The sequence below is a fragment of the Bidens hawaiensis genome, unplaced genomic scaffold, assembly GCF_021521415.1.
Source record: "Bidens hawaiensis isolate Kalapana, Puna unplaced genomic scaffold, B.hawaiensis_p1.1 tig00040514_1, whole genome shotgun sequence".
NCBI classification, from domain to species: domain Eukaryota; kingdom Viridiplantae; phylum Streptophyta; class Magnoliopsida; order Asterales; family Asteraceae; genus Bidens; species Bidens hawaiensis.
In genome coordinates this window covers 33,027-41,838 of record NW_027497138.1, presented here as the reverse complement: position 1 = coordinate 41,838, position 8,812 = coordinate 33,027, and the positions used below count along the sequence as shown (strand labels likewise).

At 34.0% G+C, this 8,812-nt stretch overlaps 1 pseudogene; it reads right to left on the bottom strand.

Moving 5' to 3' along the window:
• Window positions 1–8,024: 8,024 nt before the first annotated feature.
• Window positions 8,025–8,581, bottom strand: LOC143592082 (transcription factor MYB73 pseudogene; annotated as a pseudogene).
• Window positions 8,582–8,812: the final 231 nt, after the last annotated feature.

Genomic DNA, 8,812 nt, shown 5'->3' with positions numbered 1-8,812 from the left:
TTTGATTCCTGGCGTCCACATTATTTTTATTTAATTAAAAAGGTCTTTTTCCGATTCATCCGGCGGATCACAGAGTCTGGGCCGACCGCCACCCGAAAGAACCGACTGGGTTTTTATAAAACGGGCCAAATACCATGACCCGACCTGGTATAGGTACCGGAGACAGGCGCGGCTGGGTTGGGTTTCAAAACATCGGCATAAACGTGATGAGTGAGAAGAATAGTGTTGAGATGTGTATACCCCTTATCCTTATGTCTCGTTCTCCACCATTATATTATTAAATAAGAAAAAAATGAAAAGAGAAAGGGAAAAAATAAAAAATTTGATTGGGTGAGCAATGACCCGCATGATCGTGATCATATGAACTCTTATCATGCATGAGAGGAGGATGGAGCGCGATGTTCCTCTCTCACCCTTGAGTGTTGAACTGTCCACGTAGGATCATTGAATGGGGAAGAATAAATCACACCCAATATTCTAATAGCTAGGCAATTATCATAGAATAAATAATTAAAAAAAAAACTGTTCATAATCATGCCCTAGAATGAGAACACGAGATGGTTGCTTGTTTGGTGAAAGGAGAAACATAGTGAGTTGACACATCACAAACCACGCTTCAGAGTAGGAATACGGTTGAGAGGTTACATGTACGGTAAAGGAGAAAAAGGAAAAAACACATACGTTACGCTATACATGTAGTTATTTGCGAGATTTCTTTCCTTTTCACGTGTTAGAAAAATTACGTCATTGTAATGACTACTAAACAAAATGAGGCGCGCACGTAAGGATACAAAGCCGGATGACAAAAAAAGTGTATTTATTTATTTTTCTCACGTGTTAGGAAGGTAACACCAGTGCACCTTCCCTTCTCTCTTCTCGAAGAGAAGATAGAAGTGAAATAGAGCCATGAAAATTTTCAGAAAAATAAACCTTGATGTGATATTTTTTTTTGTGTCTCTCGATTAAAGCTATGTAACATAGTCTAGAAGTGGATCAAATTGCATTAATAAGTATTCCTTCCTAAGCAAAAGTTGACGTTAAGTTTGCAAGAGTGGAACATAACTACATATACAAGTACTAATGTGCTTTTCCTAGTCTAATTTGGAAGGATTATTGGAAAGTTTTATTCCTTCAAAGTATGTCCATGTATCAATAAGTAATGATAGTGCTATTGGACTTCCTTGCGAGTAAGAGTGTAAGACTAGGCGATGAGAGTTAGGATTGCATGTATCCAACATACAAAGTCGTAAAGATAAGAAAAAGAACATCTTAGTCTTTAACATTAACAAAAACAAACTTAAAACTCCTACATAGATGCCGGTTACTAGTCCAGATAGCCTGCTGATGCACTCCTTCCTGACACAAAAATTACCAGTAACCAACCTGACGTGCATACTAAAACCTAACTACGCTGAGCAAGTTCTAGTTTAATATTGTTAGGCATATAATTATAATTACATATAATAAACATCTCAAGTATGAATAAGAAGCGAGTTTTGCAAATTACTCACGAGGCACGTCTTAGGCATCAAGTTTAAAACAAATAGAGCTGGAAATATGTTAAATTAAAAGACCATACTTAAGTTTAGTCATTTTTAAAGGACCTTTGTAGTTAGATATATACGAGTCAAGTTATAGATATGAACTTAAAAATTAATGAATAAAGATTGAGCTCTGTTGAGTTAAACAAGTCCAACATGAACTTAGTCAAGGACAGTTAGTTTACACCTCAACAATGGAACACGTGAACAAAATTCACATGTCAAGTGTGCCCAAGTATGTTTTGTATTTAAACATAACTTTAAAAAAACTGTAAGATATCATTAAAAATATATATAAATATAGAATTGTTTTAGATTATAATAATATTCCGACTTTAATTTTTTAAGTTCTTTTTCAGTCGTTATATCGAATCATAGTGCCAAAAGGAATTCAACAAATACCTATTAAATTCTGCCGTCATATCTGTTTCCTTTTATCGCCCGACTAAAATTCAATTAAAAAAATGAACGGAAACACATGTTCATACCTTTTAGGCATATTAAAACTATATTACTTGGCTTTTCTCTTTCGTTTCGTATAGGAAGTGCACCGAAACCAACCAACTCCCACCACATAGCGCGATATTAATCCAACTTGTTCATATTATGATATTAAATACCAATTTAATAAACCTATGTTTTCTTATTAAATTATACATTAGTTGTAAATTCTTTGCCACCATATATTAATTGTTTCAATTCTATTTCGGGAGAAAATTTAAAACAATACACTTTCTTTATTACTATAATAATAACTAACATAATATTGTTATGTTCTTTTATTATTACATTACCACTAGAAACTCTCTTCAACACTAAAATCAAAGACAGATTAATCTCTTCCATCACCCTCCTCCGCCATCGCCACCATCTGCTTGAGAGTATTGTTCCATCGGTTTCTAACCGTGTCACCGGTCCGACCAGGCAAAAGGCGAGCAATACTAGCCCATTAATTACCATTCACAGCATGTGCATAGATAATCACCCGGTCCTCTTGCGGCGTGAAAGCACTGTGGTCCACCAGTGGTGATAGCTGGTTATGCCATCGTGACCAGCATGCTTTAGCAGTTCTACCGGGTATGGACTGGCTTATAAGTGGCCAATTTTTGGCACCATGCGTCTCAACGAGTTGCCTAAGCATTTGATCTTCTTCTTCTTCTTCTGTCCATTGAAATCTTACTTGGCCAACATGATTCACAGGATTAGCTGCCATAGTAATAAAAGTATTGATAAAATTGTTGATTTTGTGAAAGGATATATAAAGAGAGAGTGAATTGAAGATGTTATAGTACATGTGAATGGTTTGGTCTTTGTTGGTTTTATAAAGAGGAAAGAGATATTACTTTTTAATGGGGTAGGCCCCACCAAGTTTATGAAAGAAATGTGTATCATTATATCATGTGTTATGGAGCGTGATTACTTAGTTAGAAGTAATAAATAATAAATAGAATTACTTTATTTTTTAACTATGGTTTATTTTATTTTTTTGTTTTTCTTTTAGTTTTAAATCCATTAATTTGATGAAATAATTTTTTGAGTTTATTTCTGGTACGATAAAAGACCTAATCGATATTGATCGAATTTGTGCTTGATCACAATCGCAACATCCGAATAAACGACATTTTAAAAATGTTATTTTATATAAGATATACAAGTGTTACTATTGTTATGGCGGTTTACTGATAAGTGTCGATCAAATTCGAATTCGCCTCAACAAAGTAACTTAATTTATGAACCTAATAATTTAGGGTACCCGTAACTTTTATCTTTGTGTAAATTAAAGAATGAATTATAAAAGTTAATAAAAAAATAAAAATTTTACGGGTTAATGACTTAAAAATCATAACTACCCAATAAAATGAGAATACGGATGATTGCATGTTTCCCAGCGGAAGGAGAAACAAAATAATCAAACAACTCGTGTATAGATTAAGTGCGAAAATGGCAATACAACATAGGGATCAAAGGTTCAAAAGAAAGAGAAGAAAAAAGGTTTCGTGATAAAAATTAACAAAAGGAAGTGCACACGAGTCACGTTAACATATGAAGAAAGAGATTCTATTTTTTTTCCTCACGTGTTAGAAGAAGTAATATCACTGTAGCGATTACTCTCTTTAAATATAGTCTCAAAGTAAATTGTGTAGAAGTCGTTACACTTATTTTTTCTTCGCTTTAGTTGGGAAGTAAAATGAAACTTTAGCTACAATAAGTAAATAAAAAAAATGAGTGTAACAATGTATAATTAAAGAAATTTAGATTTCAAAGTTGTATAATTAACAACTCAGTTCAAATCCGACTACAAAATTAAGTGTATATATACATTCATTTTCTAGAAGGTCTTCCTAAATTTCAAATGGAGTAAAAAGTCTTCAAGTGATATCTCCGAGATCGAGTCGTCTGTGTTTCATGTGCCTTTTCCTAGCTAGTTAGAGTTGTAAAACATATGACGTTGTTTGGTGAAGCGTATTATGTATGTAAAGAATAACTGAATAAGCGTGCGTGTTATTCAGGGCCGGTCGAAGGGGAGGGCGAGGAGGGCGACGGCCCCAGGCCCATGGGCCCAAGTTTTTATTTGAAATGTTATATTTTTTAACTTGACAGTTTTAACTACCTTCTATATGGTTGTTAACGTGAATATAAAAAAGAAATGAGGAGAGTAAAAAAAAATGGGGTTTCCGGCAATCTTATGGTGCTCTGTATTGGACAATCGAAGACTGTGAATATCTAATTTAATAGGCTAATATAAACATAAAAGGTTGACAAGTAAAAAAGAAAGGCATGTGGTGCAGTCCTATATTAGTCACTCTACTACCCTAGTCATTATATTATTATTATTACCAGTCTGAGGCATATGTGCTACACGAGTAATTCTTAAAAATACAAAATTTAATAAATAATCAGTATACAAGAATCAATAAACTCGTAAACACTATTAATATAGTCGTTGTACAATATTTTTTGAAATAATTTTATAAGTAAAAAATAATTATAAATATCAAATGTTTGAAAAAAAATAGAAAGTAAATATTAAATTAATAAATTTGAATCATAAATTTTAAGAATGATAACTATCATTTTACTATTATAAATTTATTAAAAATGATAAGTTTTAATGTAAGAGTGACAAGTGGCAAAACTTATAGCCTTTTATTAGAGAGTATAGATATAGATTATTATTATTATTATTATTATTATCTTTTTGAACTTTTCTTATGACTTGTTTAATTTTTACTATTTTTAAGTGGAATTAAATTCTTTTTACATCATAATTCATAAGCTTTTGTTTATTTGATTATTACTCTGATATCCTGTTTTAATTTTAAACTTTTCTTATGAGTAGTTTAATTTTTTATTGCCTGTTGAGGATTGTTATTAAACGAAATTAGACCCTTTTTACATCATAGCATTTATATAGGTTTATCGTCATTTTTTAATACGTTTTACTGAAAAATTTGGGAGGAGAAAACTTTTTTATGCCCGGTTTCATCCGTGCCCCAGTCCATGAATTTGTTTTGGCATTTTTAGTGACTGCCCTGGTGTTATTGGTAGATATGTTCATGGAAAGTATATACATATAGTATTAACTTATGATAGTATTAGTAGACTTCTACGTTTAGTATGGAAAAACTGAATAGTTCTCAACTATTATCGTCTACTTTCTAAAATGTTTCTCTCTTCCACTACTACTCCCCCGCTCTTAAAACCATTGTAGGCATGCTCTAAACCCACAATGTACTCCCTCACCTCCTTTCTTGTCGTTTCTTAAAACAATAACACCCAACTTTTCACTTGGAAGCTCCGATGGTTAAGCAGTCAGAGATTGCGACATTATCGATATTAAAAACCCTTCCTCTAAATGTAGCTCTACTCATACCTTATTTCCTACTTTTAAAATCCACATGACCAATATGGAATCTAGTGACGCGATATATTTCTTTATGTTCAATCCGAAATTCTTGACATATAATTCGGAATGCGCCTCACATCCGGTGGGTATTGTAATATTAGATTGACTATCGAAGGATATTTCGATTTATTTTGAACATAAAGTCCGTGGCGAAAATATGTTTTCCTAAATATTTATTTCTTAATCAAGCTAGTGACTATTTAGTCTTGAATTACTAGCCACAACTATATGGTATCTCCTCATCAATGTACATTCATGAAAAAACGGGAAATATTGTTTAAGGGTCGAAAATGTTAAAATCTTAAATGTTAAACATAAACAACTTCATAACCAACGAAAACCCCTTATAAAGAAGATAAAACTTCACTTACACCCTAGAAAAACACAAACATTCAACATCTAGAGTCATAACCTATACGAGTTTCAACTACAATGTATTAGTAGGTTGATTTTGGCTAAGCAAAGTAACATTGGCATCAATTTTGGTTGGTTTTGGTTAAGTCTTACATATATTACATTACATTTTCACACCTTACAAATAAATTACATTACACTTTCACATACTACAATCTAACATGAATAATTATTGTAAACTTAAATATATGTGTGTGCCAATGGTAATTTACCTATGTAGACTTATAGGTATAGAACAAAAATGAATGTAGGGTTGTTCATGAGTCAAGCATAAGTCGAATCAGGGTTGGACTCAAAATTAAACAAGGTAGCTCGACTAGGCTCGAGCTCGAGCTTGAAGTTAGATGAGTTGAACCATGATCCAAGCTACCACTGCAAGCTTTTATAAAGTGATATAAGAGCTCGAGCGAGCCCAAGCTACCGGCCTGTTCTTCGAGCTTTTATCGAGCGAGGTACGTTCTCAGCTATTAATTGTGAGTTTTTTGAACAACCTTAAATGAACGACCATGATTTGTTACCATTTATGGGTTTGAATTGGTTAATGTTGAGTTTCAGATTATGGTAGGTTTCATTGATAGTTAACGCCCAATGACAAATGACTACAAAGGTTTGACGGGAATCTTAATTACAAAATCTTAACCTCACATTAGTGAGATCTCCGATTTACATAAGTTCTCACCAAAAATGAGAAAATTTGGACTTACCCCATCAAGTACCCATTGGTGATATGTGATCATAGATGTGTTCACCATTTTAAGTTATATGCCAGTTATTAGCTACAAAGTATCGTCAGTTTACTTAGTTTTTCTTTAATTGTTTTTAAGGGTGTTACTGGATTTCGTCGATTTGAGCTATTAATACCAAACATCGGTGATACTCATTTACATAGTATAGAGATGCACAATAACAATCAATTTTTTTTTTGAGTGAAACAAGAACAGTCGCTCATTAATTCGTATTAGACTTTTTAACAACTAATTTAATTGAATGTTATCAACTAGCAAGGAGCTAGAATAAGTACAAATTTTAAGACACTCACTAAATTAGATAGATAGTGTGATCATATTAAACTTGAGTAGATTTATTTTCTTTTAAGCATTGTCCTATGCGGGAATTTAACTCAAGTCCTCCAAACCCAAGTGTTTTACAGGTTTTGTGTTTACCAAATGGAAATAATAGCCCAACGCATTCACACAATGATATTGTCCTCTGTAACTTGGATGTATCACCATCATCTCACGGATTTAAATCATATCATAATGGTGAAGGTTTCAAGTCCCTTATAAACAAGTCTCCGTCCTCCTTGATAAACAATGTGGGAAATTACAATCCACACCTTTCCGAGCCCAGCGTCCTCACTGGTACAACAGTCCATACCCTAGCTCTGATACCATTTGTAACAGGCTAGCGTAACCACATCATAATATTATCCTCTTTGGCCGGAGCGTACCACCATCCCCCTCATGAATTTATTTTCGATGCTTTATAAAAAGTCACACATCTTGATACCACTCCCACTTGAGTAGACTTAATTGTGGAGTTCTCATCTCATCTACCAATACTAGCCAACCAAAATATGTTATGATAGAGAAATATCCATCTCCTTATAAAGAAGATTTCATTCTCCACCTTAACCGACGTGGGATGTTATAATCCACCCCTTAAGGGGTACAACGTACTCGTGAGACATGGCACCATCGGTCTGGCCTAGTCTCTTATACCTTTTGTAACAGCCCAACACAACCGCATCATGATATTATCTGCTTTCATCGGGACACCACCATAGGGTCACAAATTTAAAACACGTCATGATGGTGAATGTATCAATACCCTTATAAGGAAGCATTCGTTACTCTTCACAATCAATATGTGATTTTACATTTAATTACATTCAGAATAGATAAGAATAGCTTAGATATTTATACCACAAAAGGTTGAAATCTTTTTAGACATAAAACTTACATACTTTATTTCCCTAATAACACACTTTATATTACAATACACTGCCCCATCTCTCTTAAAACTTAGAACCTTGAAACACTTGATAAAAACTTAAACATGAACTTTAAAACACTTAAAAACGTAAAACTTGACCTTAAACACTTAAAAACTTATGCTTGAATCTTAAAACACATAATCTTTTATTCTTTCATCTCTTTCCATTAATCAGCCTTGCTCATCCCAGCCTCCCACTTTCCACCCTCCATGTACTTCTTCACCTCCTTCTTTATCATTTCTTGAGCTAACGGCATGAACTCTTCGCTAAACTGTGAAGGAGGATTCGACCCGGATGACTCACCCACTGGACCAGACTTCGGGTTACCATATTACCATTAGGGTTTGCTTCTTGACTTATAATAAGGGGTGATGGTATCGCTAGCACGGGTTGAGAGCATTGCAAAGAATTTTGTTTCCGCCTCAAAGTCAAGTTCCAGCGGTTCTTAACCGCGTTATCGGTCCTACCTGGTAAATTCCGGGCAATGGTAGCCCATTTGTTACCCAGCCGGGCTTGTTCCCGGATAATAAACTCATCCTCTTCAGTAGAGAACGCACGATGGTTCACATCTGGCGATAGATAATTGAACCACCGCAATCTACACGACTTGCGGGTTCTGGTAGCCATACAATTGCCAATAAACGACCAATTCTCAGTCCCATGAATGCTAACAAGGTGCTTAAGCAATTCATCTTCTTGTTTTGTCCACAAAGTTCTCGCCATAAAAAAGTTTGGAAATTATTATTATTATTATTATAAGTGAGAATTTAGGGGTGAGAACATGTGATCTTTGGGATGTGTGATGAAGATGGATGAATGGTGGGTTTTATATTATGGGTCCAGGGAGAAAACAATGTGCGAGATAGGGTGACCATTTATGAGACTCAAGCAAGCAGTTGCATTTGCTAAACAGCTAGCTAATAGACACTTGTCACATCAAAACATTCTTACATA